We start from the raw sequence: 17,983 nt of genomic DNA, 5'->3' as shown, positions 1-17,983 counted from the left end.
GAAATAAAATGAGACTTGGCAGCATAAATGAATTATGCCTTTATTCAATTCAGTGCTGGTTCTGTTCTGTTTCATGAAGATGGAAAGAGGGATGTGGTAGTTCCTGACACAAAATGCATGAAAGATCAGAGACTACTGTTTCTATAATGCCTTTTAAGTTTAGTCATTTTATTAAAAAACATATTTAGACTAAATTTCAATTGTTTGAAAAAGGAATTTCTTCAAAAACCATAGACTATCAAGTATTTTCATATATTGTCAAGGAATTCTATTTTTAAGGTGGATGTTGATGAGGCTCCTTTATATTTTATACCAGTTGATTAATGAAGACAACCATGAGGGTATAAATAGTATTATGAAAGATATAAGGTAGGAAGTTTAAATTGTATTTATTACATGTGTTTAAAAGTGTGCTTATCTACTAAATTCAGAAGGTGAATGTATATATATTTGAGTATATTGAGATTTACAACAATGTTTATTTTATTACAGATAATGAAGGAAAGAATCATATTAGAAAATAATTTCTATTTTGTGGCAAAAGTCTGAAAAAGACTTGGAAGGGGTTCCAGAAAGACCTGTTTTTCTACAGGACTTGTCTGTTGTAATAGGCCAGCCTGTTTCCTTTGTGAAAAATACTTTCTAGAGGAATTTCCAACAGCAAGGCAAGTGAAGAATAATATATTTGGGGCTGCTGGGTGGCTCAGATGGTAAAGAATCCGCCTCAATGCAGGAGACCCAGATTCAATCCCTGGGTTGGGGAGATCCCCTGGAGAAGGCTATGGCAACGCACACCAGTATTCTTGCCTGGGAAATCCCATGGACAGAGGAGCCTGGCAGGCTACGGTCCCTGGGTTTGCAAAGAGTCAGACACAACTGAGGGACTAACATTTTCACGTTTCAAAATCCAAAAGGACAAAAGTTCTAAGGGCTGGAGTTAGGTTCTAATCCTCTCACTGTGGCCTAAAGATGTGGTGCTGGGCCATAGCTGGTGGACATCTGGATCAGGGACTCCTTCACAAAGCCTGGTCCTCTAAGAGCTGCCACTTCCATTCTATGAAACCAGAAAATTCCCTGCCTGTAGACCATGGAGTCTTCAAGGAAACTCATGCTTTCCTCGAAGCCCAAGGTAGAAAGAAACAAAAAGGCAACTGGGAGAAATCACACCCCAAGCCTATGCCAGAGATGGAATTTAAATTTACATTACCAGCAACTGCATGGGAGTCACAGGAGATAAATTAACACAAAAGACCTTTGAAACCCTGGGATTCTGCCAGAATCAAAGTCAGTGACACTTTCACAACTAGGACACATGAAATTACCCAAGAGAAAACAACACATATAGATAACACACAAAAGATACATAGACACATGGAAACAAAGTGAAACTAAAACCCACAGAAGATGCATGTACAAAAAGTGAGTTACAAAGAACTGAGAAAACAACTCTCCATGTCAGAAAGTTAAAAGATGATCAGCCAACTGAACTGTGAGAACCAAAGAACCATGATAACAGACCGATATGAGAGTAATTATTGAATATGTATTCATAATATATGTAAATTCATTTAGAGGTAAAAGAAGGTCTAGAAATAGAACACTAACAGAAAGATAAATGAATTTGGAAAAGAACCAAACTATTTTTTACAAATGAAACTTCCACAATTAGAAGTGTAAAAGAGGAGGTAACATAGTTGTCCTGCCACAGTTCAAGAGGGAAATAAGAAGGTGACTATATGAGAAAATTCCCCAGAAAGCAACACAGAGATACAATACAGAGACATAAAGAAAACAAAAACATGAAAGATTAATTAAGAGACATGAAGCACACACTGAATAGGTAAAACAGTTCTGACTGGAGTTTCACAAAAAGAGAATGGAGATGTTAGGATGGATGGGTGGGGAGATAGATAAATAGACACATGGAAACAAAGTGAAACTAAAATTCCAAACAGCAAAAAAACAGAAATAAGGCAGGCAGTGGCAGGGGTGGGGGTGGGGAGGCAAAGTCAGGGTTTTGTTTAGAAGTGGATAAGAGATATTAACTAATTGAGTCTCTTGTGAAAGTTAAATTTAATAGAATAAATTCTTGAAATGCATTAATAAAAGAAGAAGCCAGTAAAAATGGGCAAAAGATTTAAACAAACATTTCACCAAAGAATGTATACTAATGGCAAGTGAGAACATGAAAAGATACTCAACATCATTCATTATCAGGAGAATATAAATTAAAATCACATATGAAATATGAATATGCACCTTTTAGATAGCGAAAATTAAAAAGATTGACCAAAGTAAGTGTTGGCAAGGATGTGAAAGAAATAGAACTCTCCAGCATTGCTGGTGGGAATGGAAATGAAAAAAGCACTGTGGAAAACTGTTTGATAATTTCTTTAAAAGTTAAGGCAGCCTTCAGAATGGGAGAAAATAATAGCTAACAAAGAAACTGACAAATAATTAATCTCAAAAATATACAAGCAGTTCATGCAACTCAATACCAGAAAAATAAACGACTCAATCAAGAAATGGACCAAAGAACTAAACAGACATTTCTCCAAAGAAGACATACAGATGGCTAACAAACACATGAAAAGATGCTCAACATCACTCATTAGTGTGTGTGTGTGTGTGTGTGTGTTAGTTGCTCAGTCGTGTCCAACTCTTTGCAACCCCATAGACTGTAGCCCACCAGGCCCCTCTGTCCATGGGATTTTCCAGGCAAGAACACTGGAGTGGGTTGCCATTTCCTTCTCCATCAGTCATTATTAGAGAAATGCAAATCAAAATCAGAATGAGGTACCATCTCACACCGGTCAGAATGGCTACTATCAAAAAGTCTACAAACAATAAACGCTGGAGAGGGTGCAGAGAAAAGGGAACCCTCTTACACTGTTGGTGGGAATGCAAACTAGTACAGCCACCATGGAGAAAGTGTGGAGATTCATCTAAAAGCTGGAAATAGAACTGCCATATGACCCAGCAATCCCACTGCTGGGCATACACACTGAGGAAACCAGAATTGAAAGAGACACATGTTCCCCAATGTTCTTTGCAGCACTGTTTACAATAGCTAGGACATAGAAGCAACCTAGATGTCCACTGGCAGACAAATTGATAAGAAAGCTGTGGTACATATACACAATGGAATATTACTCAGCTATTAAAAAGAATACATTTGAATCAGCTCTAATGAGGTGGATGAAACTGGAGACTACTATACTGAGTGAAGTAAGTCAGAAAGAAAAACACCAATACAGTGTATTAACACATACATATGGAATTTAGAAAGATGGTAATGATGACCTTATATGTGAGACAGCAAAAGAGACACAGATATAAAGAACAGTCTTTTGGACTCTGTGGGAGAAGGCGAGGGTGGGATGATTTGAGAGAATAGCATTGAAACATGTATATTACCATATGTGAAACAGATCACCAGTCCAGGTTTGATGCATGAGACAGGGTGCTCAGGGCTGGTGCACTGGGATGACCCTGAGGGATGGGATGGGAGGGAGATGGGAGGGAGGTTCAGGATGGGGGACACATGTACACCCGTGGCTGATCCATGTCAATGTATGGCAAAAACCATTACAATATTGTAATTAGCCTCCAATTAAAATAAATTTAAAAAAATAGTTAAACATACAACCTATCATATAATCTAACCATTCCATCCCCAGATATTTCTCCAAGAGAAAAAACTACCATTGCTCATATTGATGTAAATGTTCATAGCATCTTAAGTTGTAATAGCCAAAAACTGGAAGCAATTACAATGTCCTTCAATGGGTGAATTGATAAAAACAAATTGTGGTATATCCACTGATGAATTACTACTCAGCAATACACTTTTCTTAATTAATTAATTAATTTTAATTGGAGGCTAATTAATTTACAATATTGTAGTGGTTTTTGCCATATAATGACATGAATCAGCCATGGGTATACATGCAATACACTTTTAAATGATTAATATATATGTATGAGTTCATTACAATCCCTAAGAAAGGCAATGCCAAAGAATGCTCAAACTTCACAACTGCACTCATCTCACATGCTAGCAAAGTAATGCTCAAAATTCTCCAAGCCAGGCTTCAACAATACGTGAACCGTGAACTTCCAGATGTTCAAGCTGGTTTTAGAAAAGGCAGAGGAACCAGAGATCAAATTGCCAACATCCGCTGGATCATCGAAAAAGCAAGAGAGTTCCAGAAAAACATCTGCTTCTGCTTTATTGACTATGCCAAAACCTTTGACTGTGTGGATCACAATAAACTGTGGAAAATTCTGAAAGAGATGGGAATACCAGAACATCTGACCTGCCTCTTGAGAAACCTGTATGCAGGTCAGGAAGCAACAGTTAGAACTGAACATGGAACAACAGACTGGTTCCAGATAGGAAAAGCAGTATGTCAAGGCTGTAAACTGTCATCCTGCTTATTTAACTTATATGCAGAGTACATCATGAGAAACGCTGGGCTGGAGGAAGCACAAACTGGAATCAAGATTGCTGGGAGAAATATCAATAACCTCAGATATGCAGATGACATCACCCTTATGGCAGAAAGTGAAGAAGAACTAAAGAGCCTCTTGATGAAAGTGAAAGAGGAGAGTGAAAAAGTTGGCTTAAAGCTCAACATTCAGAAAACTAAGATCATGGCATCCAGTCCCATCACTTCATGGCAAATAGATGGGGAAACAGTAGAAACGGTGGCAGATTTTATCTTTTTGGGCTCCAAAATCACTGCAGATGGTGACTGCAGCCATGAAATTAAAAGATGCTTGCTCCTTGGAAGAAAAGTTATGACCAACCTAGATAGCACATTAAAAAGCAGAGACATTGCTTTGCTGATGAAGGTCCATCTAGTCAAGGCTATGGTTTTTCCAGTAGTCATGTATGGATGTAAGAGTTGTACTATAAAGAATGCTAAGTGCCAAAGAATTGATGCTTTTGAGCTGTGATGTTGGAGAAGACTCTTGAGTATCCCCTGGACTGCACGGAGATCCAACCAGTCCATCCTAAAGGAAATCAGTACTGAATGTTCACTGGAAGGACTGATGTTGAAGCTGAAACCCCAATACTTTGGCCACCTGATTGGAAGAACTGACTCATTTGAAAAGACACTGATGCTGGGAAAGATTGAAGGCGAGAAGAGAAGGGAACGACAGAGGCTAAAATGGTTGGATGGCGTCACCAACTCAATGTACATGAATTTGAGTAAAGAGTTGGTGATGGACAGGGAAGCCTGGCGTGCTGCAGTCCATGCGGTCGCAAAGAGTCAGACACAACTGAGCGACTGAACTGAACTGAAGTGATGAGTTCATGTGCAGATGTATGTGTAATATATATATCATATTATAAATATAATGCAATATGTGACATATTGTATAAATCATTCAATTCAGAGTAAAGTAGCATATAATTGCAACTTTTGTTAAAATTGTGTAACTATAAATAAAATGTAAAGGTGATAAAAACAACTGATAAATTTAGGTAAAGGTAGTGATATTTCTTATTCTATTCCTTCAAATATTTTATATACATGAAATTATTCAAAATACAAATTTTGAGAAAACCCATCTGTATGTTTATGTGAGATATAACTAAAATAAATTACACAGAAGATGTAGAGGTAATGTTATGAAAAAAAATACATGTTAGCCTCAAACTAAAGAAAACTGATGTGGCTATAAAAATATCAGACAAAACAGGCTTTAAGGCAAGAAAAAAAGAAGTTCATGAGTTAAAAGTTAAAGGACAGAACTTTTCAGAAGTTCTGAATGCCTAAATTTATATTCATTTCACAGTATAATCTCAAATACATAAGGGGAAAATGTCACCAGTACAGTCTTCCCTCAGTATCTGGGGGATTGAGTCTAGGACCCTTAAAGATACCAAAACCCGCAGATACCCACATCCCTTACATGAAATGGTATACTATTTGCGTATAACCTATGCACATCCACACATATACCTTAAGTTATCTTTAGTTTACTTGTAATGCCTAATACGATGTAAATGCTACAGAAAGAGCTGCCTGTGTTTAGCATTTTCAATTTTTTCTTTTTGATACTTTCTGGAATTTTTTTATGTTTTCAATGTGAGGTTAATTGAAATCAAGGAAACTCATGGATATGAAGGGCCACTGTACGAGGAGAAATTGGCAACCTCACAATCACAGTGGGACATTCTAAAGGCTCTTTCTTTTCTAGGAAACAGACTGATCAAATAGACAAAAAATTTGTAAAGATATGAAAGGCTTGAGCATACAGTTTATATACTTGATATAAAGGGTATTTATAGAACCTCATAGCCAATAAATAGAACACACATTACTTACAAACTCTCATAAAATATTCATTAAAGTTGATGATTCCCTAAGTCACAAAGGATATTTTCAACCAAATGGAAACACTCTATATCATTCTCTGGTGACAATGTAAAAGACAAAAGAAGGGAAGAAAAAGGAAACAAAAGTAGCCCATCTCTTCCCACCCCCACCCCATATATTTGAAAACAAAACAAAACAAACACACACTTATTCTAGGGACTTAACCAGCAGTTAATCCCCTGCATCAAATTCCTTTGTGCTTAAAATAAATAGAAACTTCTTCTTTCCTGCACTTACTCTTGACTGACTATTGTTTACATTAAAACACAGGAATTCCTGTTCAGTTGTATACTACACATAAATCAAAACCCAACATATAAATTGGTAGAAGACATTTGTTACTCACAAAGCCAATCAAGGATCAATATTGATAATATATGCAGAACTAGGAATCAGTGAAAAAACCCGAAATAACAAAATTGGAAATGTGAACAGGGAGAAAACCCACACAGCATAAGGACACATTAAAAGCGGCTAAGTTTCCATAGCAACTGGAGAAATGCAAAATAAAGTACATCATTAATAGTTTACATTAAATTGTCAAAAACTAAAAAATTAGGTGGTGAATATAGAGGGAAACGATAGCTCTGACAAAGTGTTCTGGTTAAAATGTAACTGATAGTATGAAACACAAATTGAAAAGGTCAATTAAATGTGAGGATTACACATACTGTATGTCCAGCAGTTGCATTCCTATTAGTATACTTGCTGCTACTGCTAGGGCTAAGTCACTTCAGTCATGTCCAACTCTGTGCGACCCCATAGACGGCAGCCCACAAGGCTCCCCCATCCCTGGGATTCTCCAGACAAGAACACTGGAGTGGGTTGCCATTTCCTTCTCCAATGCATGAAAGTGGAAAGTGAAAGTGAAGTCGCTCAGTCGTGTCCAACCTTCAGTGACCCCATGGACCGCAGCCTTCCAGGCTCCTCCGTCTATGGGATTTTCCAGGCAAGAGTACTGGAGTGGTAGTATACTTGAGAGAACTGTTAATATTGCATAAAAAATTCACATTGTTTTAATGGCAAAAAGAAAAAAAAATGTTGATAAAACATAATGACGATCTACCAACCAGAAAATCAATAAATAAATTGTGGTTTATTCATTATATATCTTTTTAAATTAAGGGAAAAAATCTGTAAATCATGGACAAATCATGAAAATACTGATGAATAAATAACAAGTTATAGAAGGATGTAAACAGTAAGATACTTAATAGTGTTTACAGACCATAAATTTGCCCTGAAAACTGTGAATGTGAATGAGAAGGATACTGTTAACTTCAACAATAACTGTAACATTTTATTTCTTTAAAAAATTATGAGGCAAATAAGGAACAATATTAATATGTATGCTGGATGATGGATTCAAGAATGTTATCCTCTACACTTAACAGTAATTCTCAAAATTCTCTAAGCTAGGTGCGTGAATTGAGAACTTCACATATGTGAAGAATCAACAATACATGAATTGAGTACTTCCAAATGTTCAAGCATGATTTAGAAAAGGCAGAGGAACCAGAGATAAAATTGCCAACATCTATTGGATCATAGAAAAAGCAAGAGAGTTCCAGAAAAAATATCTATTTCTGCTTCATTGACTACACTAAAGCCTTTGACTGTGTGGATCACAACAAACTGTGGAAAATTCTGAAACAGATGGGAATACCAGACCACCTTACCTGCCTCCTGAGAAATCTGTATGCAGGTCAAAAAGCAACAGTTAGAACCAAACATGAAACAACAGACTGGTTCCAAATTGGGAAAGGAATACTTCAAGACTTTATATTGCCATCCTGATTACTTAACTTATATGCAGAATACATCTTGTGAAATTCTGGGATGAATGAAGCACAAACTGGAATCAAGACTGCCTGCTGAAATATCAATAACCTCAGATATCAGATGATACCACCCTTGTGGCAGAAAGTGAAGAGGAACTGAACAGCCTCTTGATAAAAGTAAAAGAGGAGAGTGGAAAAGTTGGCTTAAAACTCAACATTCAAAAAATGAAGATCATGACATCCGGTCCCATCACTTCATGGCAAATAGATGGGGAAACAATGGAAACAGTGACAGACTTTCTTTTCTTGGGCTCCAAAATCACTGCAGATGGTGACTGTAGCCACGAAATTAAAAAGACACTTGCTCCTTGGAAAAAAGCTATGACAAACCTAGACAGCATATTAAAAGCAGAGACATTACTTTGCCAACAAATGTCCATCTGGTCAAAGCTATGGTTTTTCCATTATTGGTTTTTCCAGTAATCATGCATGGATGTGAGAGTTGGACCATAAAGAAAGCTGATGAAGACCATATGAAGACAATAAAGAAAGGAGAAGAACTGATGATTTTGAACTGTGGTGTTGGAGAACTTGAGATTCCCTTGGACTGCAAGGAGATCAAACCAGTCAATCCTAAAGGAAATCAGTCCTGAAAAATCATTGGAAGGACTGATGCAGAAGCTGAAGCTCCAATACATTGGCCACCTGATGCGAAAAGCTGACTCCTTAGAAAAGACCCTGATGCTGGGAAAGATTGAAGGCAGGAAGACAAGGGGATAACAGAGGATGGGATGGTTGGATGCCATCACTGACTCAATAGACATGAGTTTGAGCAAGCTCCAGGAGTTGGTGATGGACAGGGAAGCCTGGTGTGCTGCAGTCCATGCAGTTTCAAAGAGTTGGACATGATTGAGCAACTGAACTGAACTGAACACTTCTGTATATTTGAAATTTGTGCAATTTAAACAAATAAAAGAAATAATTCCAATAAAGTTATGATACTATAATTGTCATTAATAATAGCAGAAGAAAAAGAAAAACACCATTCTGAGATACTATGAAAAATGAATGAATAATGAATGTTCACCAATGCCTAACTATGCACAGGGAACAAAGTTAGCCTTTACCTATTGTGATTGATCAGTGTTCTTGGTTTTATTTTTAGGTGGGAGACTAAAGGAATATGTGTTCTTATTCACTAATAAAAGGTATTAGGCACCAAGCAACTGAAAAGTTAATGAAATGTATTATATCATAGACAAAAACATCTGTGTAAAGATCAGAACTACTTTCCTTGGGACATTTTTCACAGTACTAATTTGGTTTGTGGATTTCCAAGACAGAGTCATGGTCATGAAAACTAGCTTTGCAATTTAAAAATCTGGATTCTAGTCTTTAAGAATCAGGCAAGTCACTTCAATTTTTTAAACTTGATTACATAACAGTAATATAAATATAATAATACAAATGAAAGCATTCTGTAAAGTGAAAGTAAACACTTATGAAGCATGTTACCTCAGAGTGTGTTCAGTCACCAAGTCATGTCCAACTCTTTGCAACTCTATGGACTGTGGCAAGCCAGGCCTCCCAGTCCCTCACCATCTCCCAGAGTTTGACCAAGGTCACGCCCATTGAATCAGTGATGCCATCCAACCAGCTCATCCTATATTGCCCTCTTCTCCTTCTCCTTTCAATCTTTCCCAGCATCAGGGTCTCTTCCAGTGAGTCAGCTGGTTGCATCAGATGGCCAAAGTATTGGAACTTCAGCTTCAGCATCACTCCTTCCAGTGAGTAGTCAAGGTTGATTTCCTTTAGGATTGACTGGCTTGATTTCCTTGCTGTCCAAGGGACTCTCAAGGTTCTTCTCAAGTGCCAGAGTTCAAAAGCACCAATTCTTTTGAATTCCTTTGAAGGCACTCTGCCTTCTATATGGTCCAACTCACATCCGTACATGACTACCAGAAAAAATCATAGCCTTGACTATATGGACCTTTGTTGGCAAAGTGATGTCTTTGCTTTTTAATACAGTGTCTAGGTTTTTCATAGTTTTCCTGCCAAGAAGCAATGGGCTTCTAATTTCATGGCTGCAGTCAGCATCTGCAGTGAGTTTAGAGCCCAGGAAGAGGAAATCTGTCACTTCTTCCACTTTTTCCCCTTCTATTTGCCATGAAGTAATGGGATCTGATGCCAAGATCTTATTTTTTTTAATACTGAGTTTTAAGCTGGATTTTTCACTCTCCTCTTTCACCCTCATCAAGAGGCTCTTTAGTTCTTCTCTTTCTGCCATTAGAGTGGTATCATCTGCATATCTGAGGCTGCTGATATTTCTCTAGCGATCTTGATTCCAGCTTGTAACTCATCCAGTCCGGCATTTCACAAGATGTGCTCTGCATATAAGTTAAATAAACAGGGTGACAATGAACAGGCTTGTCATACTCCTTTCACAATTTTTAACCAGTCAGTTGTTTCATATAAGGTTCTTACTGTTGCTTCTTGACCTGCATACAGGTTTCTCAGTGGTTAATTCTAACTTCTATAGCTGAGCTGATGTTAATCTGTTTCAAAGGCCATCCAAATCAAATTTGTTTTATTCTATTCAACTTGTAACGTTGAATGTCTGCTCCTACTCAAATACTCAAGAGTTTTATCTTGCTAGGGCAAAGAAGTAGCCAAGTACAGTGATGAGCCTGTTGTCAGGCTCCAGAGCTCCTATCGTAGTAATCTGTTCATTGGTTAAGAGTAGATTAAGTCTGCTGAATACCTGTTGTAACAGAAACTGTGTTAAGGGTTTTTGTTTAATCTTTACAATACCAGTTTTAAAATCTATTACACTCTCCAGATTTTACATGAAGAAACTGAAGTTTAGAAAAATAAAGAAACTTGTCCAAGTTCACATGAGTAGGTCAGAGGCAGAGCTGAGGTTTGGAGCCAGTTCTGTTCAATTCTAGAACCTATTTCTCGTCTCTAGGTCACTCGTTACTGATATGGGATCTATAGATGTGAAGCAGAGAACATAACTTCTAGTCCAATTAGATCTGCAAGCATTTTTATGCCTAAAAGACTGTAATGAATCATAGCTGTAAAACTATAAAATTTAATACTGAAGAAGAATTTAGATATCACCCTTAGTTTATTCTTTTACTTATTTGCATACTCATTTTTTATAGATGTTTATTGATCAATATTTATCGAAGTGGCTACATTAAAAGATAAAATAATAAAATTCAATAATAAATAAATAAGAATTCTCCTTAAGTACTGATCCCCTGGAGGGAATGGCTACCCACTCCAGTATTCTTGCCTGGAGAATCCCATGGACAGAGGAGGCTAGTGGGCTACAGTCCATGGGGTTGCAATGGGTCAGACATAACTGAGTAACTAAACAAGAACAGCAACATGAGATTTTATGCTTTCATGGCTATAACAGCTATTATAGGGTACAAAGATGCATGAGATGCAAATTCTTATCTTTAGCTTGCTGTTCACAAGAACACAACTTATTACAGAAAGTAGTTTGTGTATGTTACATATTATCTAGTCCACCACTGCTATAGATGAGAAAATTGAAGTATAAAGAGGTAATACCTTGAATAACAACTCGATTATCCAGTTTGTCAAATCACGTTGTCACCGACCCAGTGAAGACCAAGGGTCCCTAGTGTATTCCACCTGCTAATATAAACATAATGTACACAAATCAGCTGCTAGGAAAGGGAGTTTATAGTTTTGCTTGTTAAAATAAATAACTTATGTGAACTTTATTAAATGTAAGTGATAGTTCAAAAAACTAGATCTGTTTGACTCCTGAAAGGGATCAGAGAATAAACTTACGTGCCATCTTCCTTCCAGTAAGGGAATTCAGAGACTAGTTGGAAGTATTGTATTACAAAGTCCCTTCCGTTGGCCTGACTAATCACCACAGGGGATGTTTCAGGCCAAGTCTAGGGTTTCACTTCAGTTGTGATCCCCAGACTGAAAAGCCACACTCTCATATTAATCGGCATAAAAACTGGTGCCTTGAAACTTCCCTCAGAGTAGACACTCAAGTTTGGAATCTAAAGCCTGACTGGGATTGTAGACCATGTTCTTCATAACTTCTACCAACTTAATTTAGACCATTTCCACCTGGAAAAGGTTTTATTCAGGTCCTCTCTGCTCACTCTCTCACTAGGATTACATGTCCATGAGGGTAGATCAGATTTCTTTGGAAGTTAAGAAACCTTACAATGATACTACTCTCTTTCCTTCAAAACCAAAGTATGATTTTTCAAGTTTTTGCCATTTGTACTTCCCACATGTGAGCTGGGATCTTTCCACTTCTTGCTATCTGCACTTTTCACCTCGCCAAAGCCACACGACTTCTCCTGATGTCCTAGTGACCTGCTGATGGTCTCCCTGCCGGAGTCCACTCCTGACACAGAGGCACAGAGAACTATATTAAAGTGCCCAGTCATCCTGTGATCCCACCCGACCCCCTGGCCTCCTGGTAACCATTCCTCGGCTTCAGGGTGCAGTAAATACCATTAACATTTCTTCCCCTGGCCTGTAGAGTCCTCTGCCATCTGATTGGCCCTTCCTGTGCCTCCATCCCCATCTTCTCCACCCTCCCTTAAGTCACTGGGCCACAGTCTGCTGTTCTTTAGTTTCCAGTTATACCAAGTGTCTCCTCACCTCAGAAATGTGGCCCTCACTCTTTTCTCTGCCTCAGCTGCTCTCCCGACACTCTTCACTCATTCCTATCTTTTGGATTTCAGCCTAAATCTTCCTTCTAGAGACTCCTCCTCAGCCTCTTTTATTTGTTATCTCAGCCATTTACCTTTTTTCCTATACAAAATTTACTCCCTCAGTGAGGAGAGTAGAAAAGCAATGAAAAGTAAACAAATAAGTGCTATTCACTCTCCAAAAATATTTACCTGTAGTTAGTTGAACACATGCCTTCTCCATCAGAGCATAAGCCCAACAGCAGAGACCTGTCCATCCTTTCCACCACTGCATCCCCAGTTATAAGCACATACCTGCACATAAATAGGGCTTCCCTGCTGGCTCAGCTGGTAAAGAATCTGCCTGCAATGTGGAGACCTGGGTTCAGTCCCTGGGTTGGGAAGTTCCCCTGAAGAAGGGAACAGCCACCCACTCCAGTATTCTGGCCTGGAGAATTCCATGGACTGTGTAGTCCATGGGGTCACAAAGAGTCCGACACAAGTGAGCAACTCTCACTTTCACACATAAATATCTGCTGAGTGAATTAATATAAGAATTCTTTCGATCCTCCTATATATTCACATGTGTATATATATGAATATGAATTGTATAATACATTATTTTGTCAGTTCCGTTAGTTTTTAAATTGTTCTCAGTTTTCTACATAGACAATCGTATTGTCAGGAGTGGGGAAGATAAATGCTTCATAGCTTATCCAAACTATACCAATTATTTTCCTTTCCCATGTTATCATATAGACTGAAACATCTGAGGAGATGCCTCCAGCTCCATCATGGGAAATAGAATAAACCAGCAGGGAGAGCTCCAGACCCCCAATCTTGCCTCAAAAATAAGAACTAAGCTTTTTTTTGGTTTTCTAATTGCTTTGCAAAAGAGTTATGAGGGGAAAAGGGTTCCACTCTCAAAACTAAACTTGAAAATCACTGGGCTAGAACTTCTGGAACAATATAAACAGTGATATCCCAGTCATCCTTGTTTTTTAGAAATGATCATTTATTGACTATTTAATATGAGTCAGGTACAAACTCTATGCATTGTATATCAGTATTTCTCTTTAACAAATAGTTTTTAAAAGACTAAGTGAAATGTCCATAGATGCAGAGAAAGTAAGTACTACAGTGATGATTCAAATTCAAATCTTTCTAATTCTAGCCATTTCTCATAACTACAAAGTTAAATAAGGCCTTATATAGGGAGATTTTGAAATACTTTCTCCCCTTTAGTAATTTAAGAAATTGTATTTTCTAAAAAACGGCCACGACAATATCTCTCATCCCACATAGGCTCCTATGACGTGACTGTGACAGCACACCATCGGGAGGTAGTGCCTATGTCCCCTCATTGTAAGCCGGGGCGCCCTCTGCCCACGCCCGGAAGTGATGCTCTGTAACTCCCAGGACCAGGTCACAGAGAGAATACTGCTTCCGGTTCCGCTGGAGGCTTGCCTCAGTTTCTAGACACCATGACGTGAGGAAGCCCAAGAAGCCTTGGCGGCTGAATTCCTGGCTGGCAGGCAGGTGAAACTAGCTTGCCAGTCATGCAAGTGCATCATCTTGAAAGTAGATCCTCTAACCCACCCTTCCCATACTCCGTTGAGTTGCCCCAGCAAACACTGCATGGAGCATAGGTGAGCTGGTTTTACTGAGTCCTGCTTAAGTTGCAGATACACAAGCAAAACAAATACTGGTTGTTGCTTCAAGCCACTAAGCTTTGGGGTGGTTTGTTAAGCAGCAATGGATAACTAAAACAGAAGACATACATTCTATACACCAGAAAAGGTGAAAAAATTCTGCTAACGTTCAGGTTTTTGAATATACAGATTATATATATTAGTATCAAGAACAAAAAAACATTGACAAAGCAAAAAGACAACCTACTGAATGGGAGAAAATATTTGCAAATCGTATGACTGATAAGGGTTAATATCCAACAGCTCATATAACTCAACATTAAAAAAAAAAAAACCTCAGTTGAAAAATGAGCAGTAGAACTGAATAGACATTTTCCAAAGAGGAAATGCAGGTGGCTAATAGGCACATGAAAAGATGCTCACCTTCAGTAATCATCTAGGAAATGCAAATCAAAACCTCAATGAGATATCACCTCACACCTGTCAGAATGGCTATCATCCAAAAGAACAGAAATAACAAATGTTGGCAAGGACATGGGAAAAAGGGAGCCTTGTTACACTATTGGCAGGAATGTACTTTGGTGCAGCCACTGTGGAAAACAGTAAGGAGATTACTAAAAAAAATAAAAATAGAATTACCATATGATCCAGCAATTCCACTCCTGGGTGTATATCAAAAAAAAAAAAAAAACCACTAGTTCAAAAAGACAAATGCACTCCAATGTTCACAGCAGCATTATTTATAACTGCCAAGATATGAAAACAACTTAAGTCTGTCAACAGATGAAAGGATAAAGAAGATGTGGTACAGGTGAGGGGCTGACCCTCAACGTCACCTGCCCACCATGGGGCTGGCCCTGGCCTGCCTTGCCTGTCTCAGAGGGCCAGGATAAACACAGCAGTGATGCTGATGCTGGCAAGCAACCTGAAGCGCGAGGACAGTCTCTAAGGTCCTGGGAGTCAGCCACAGCCTCTGACTCCACTCGGGGGTTTCTGTGACAGACAGGCTGTGTGTTCAAGAGCCTGCAGAACTTGAAGCTGATTTACCTTATAAGTGTAAAGTGCATTTTTCTGACCCAAGAAAGCTGCATTCTTTACAGCTCTCACCCCAGATAAGGGTTACTAACAGGTTGGAAATTTTCAGTTTGAAGCTGAGGTTTCGATGCATACAACACGGTGCCTCCCAAAGTGAACTGCTTGACCCAAGTCTGGCAACCCCAACTCCACTGGGAAACGTGAGATACGTCTGAGGGCACTGACTGGGCCCCCAGAAGGACGCTGAAGGATGTTGTTTGGGGACTAAACTCTTTGTTTACTGATGCTTTGAATTTTGGTGATCCACTGGATATAGAAGCTGCAGTACATCATTTGGGGGACAAGGAGGTCTTCCAGAATAAAGGGGAAGACTACACGAAGCGCTACACCGGAGGATACAGGGAGAGGACTGCAGGGCCCTGGAATATGCCTTAGAAGTTGGTCTCCAACCAGAAGGGAGCCTCCTCCCGAGTCCTCAGCTCCTCTCAGTCTGGCTGGGCCATCCGAGTCCTGTGACCACATTGTCCTGATGAAGAGCCTCTTCCAGACCACCCATTGCAGACAGAGAGTTGCACATAAATATAGCCAGAAAATATATTTGGGGTTCTAAAGAGTTATCTGCTTACCTTAACATGTTTATTTTTTGAAACTATACTGCATGAGCTGTTGATGAGATTCTCGAGAAGTTGTAATGAACTCAGCATTGAGGCTTGAGCTTGCTTTTCCCCTTCAGAGTTAGTCCTTGCACGGGTGTCGCTAAGGATGTGCTCAGCGGCAGTTCACAGATTGGCACTCAGAACCCCGCTACAGACTGTGATTGGAGGCGAATTCTCCTAGCTGCTCCCACGAATGTCGGCCCTGCTTAGACGCTGTGAAGCTTCCCAGAGTACAGAGCCATTCTCGGTAGAGCTCTTACTGCAATGTGTATTTTACTGAATTTGGAAGAAATAATCCATGTCCCAGGGCTTCTCTGGTGGATCCGAGGGTGAAGAGTCTGCCTGCAGTGCGGGAGACCTGGGTTCGATCCTTGGGTTGAGAAGATCCCCTGGAGGAGGGCATGGCGACCCCCTCCAGTATTCTTGCCTGGAGAATCCCCATGGACAGAGTAGCCTGGCGAGCTACAGTCCATGGGGTCTCAAAGAGTCAGACACGACTGAGCAGCTGACCACAGCACGGCCATCCATGTCCCAAGAGTTCCCGGTGCTGGAGAAGAGACTGCGGACCGACCCGGGCACCGCCCACGGGAACCCACGGTGATCGGAGGCCAGGAGCCAGCAGAGAGGTCTGGCAGTGGCTGTGGTGGCCTGGCACGCCTTGTGGTCTCCCTGCAGTTCACATCAGGGGATGTGCTACCCTCCACTGATACCCCTGTGAGTCCCAGAGATCTCCTCTCCACCTGGCAGGACTCACTGGTCTGATGTATTTTTGGGTGCTGTATTCTCATCCTCTGAACCTCAGCCTCACGCTCCTCACAGTGCGTGGCTTCCAGGTGATGCATGGTGCTCGACAGGAACAGATTTTGTCTCTTAAAAAAGGAAGAAGAAGAAGCGGTTTATATATACAATGAAATGCTACTTGGTCATAAGAAAGAATGAAATTTTGCCATTTGCAGCAATATGGATGGACTTGGAGGGCATTATGCTAAATGAAATAAGTCAGAGAGAGACTGACTGAATGCTATCACTTATATATGGAATCTAAAGTAGAACAGGCTAATGACTATAATGAGAAAGAAGCGGACTTACAGATACAAAGAACAAACTAGTGGTTACCAGTTTAGGGAGAAAAGTGGTGAGGGGGACCAAGAGGTACAAACTATTAGGTATAAAATAAACTACAAGGATATATTGGACAACATGTGGAACACAGGCAATATTTTATAACTAAAGATGGAGTATAAGCTTTAAGATTGTGAGTCAGTGCAGTGTATACCTGTATACCTGTAGCTTACATACCTGTAACTTACATAGTATCGTGCATCAACTATACTGCAATATAAAATATTAATCTCATCCCCGAAAAGAAAAAAACATAGTGCTTTTATGCTATCTTTCATTAACCTATTACTGTTGTGGTTTACAACATCAATCCTCTCCTTAAAGAATTATATTTTTACATTTGCAGAATGCTTCAAAACCATGCTTTTATTGTTCAGTTTTAACTCTTTTAAGCTATGTCTTTACTATTCTTGAATTCTTAATTTTGACCCATCCTCAAAGTTCTGTAAACATTGATAATTGGCATTTAGCTTTAGAGAGAACAGCTTGATTTGCGTTCTTCTCTAGAATGCATACTTTTCTGTGTTTTAAAAGCTTCAATTCAAAAAAATAAAAAATAGGACTCTGTGAGAGAAGGCGAGGGTGGGATGTTTCAAGAGATCAGCATCAAAACATGTATAATATCTAGGGTGAAACAGATCACCA

The 17,983-nt window shown here is 39.2% G+C and overlaps 1 pseudogene; it reads left to right on the top strand.

Annotated features, from left to right (window-relative positions):
* Positions 1-15,429: 15,429 nt before the first annotated feature.
* LOC122693184 lies at positions 15,430-15,995 on the top strand (annotated as a pseudogene).
* Positions 15,996-17,983: the final 1,988 nt, after the last annotated feature.

This window comes from Cervus elaphus, chromosome 5 (genome assembly GCF_910594005.1).
Source record: "Cervus elaphus chromosome 5, mCerEla1.1, whole genome shotgun sequence".
NCBI lineage: Eukaryota > Metazoa > Chordata > Mammalia > Artiodactyla > Cervidae > Cervus > Cervus elaphus.
The sequence above is the reverse complement of the archived record's forward strand: the minus strand, read 5'-3'. Positions and strand labels throughout refer to the sequence as shown.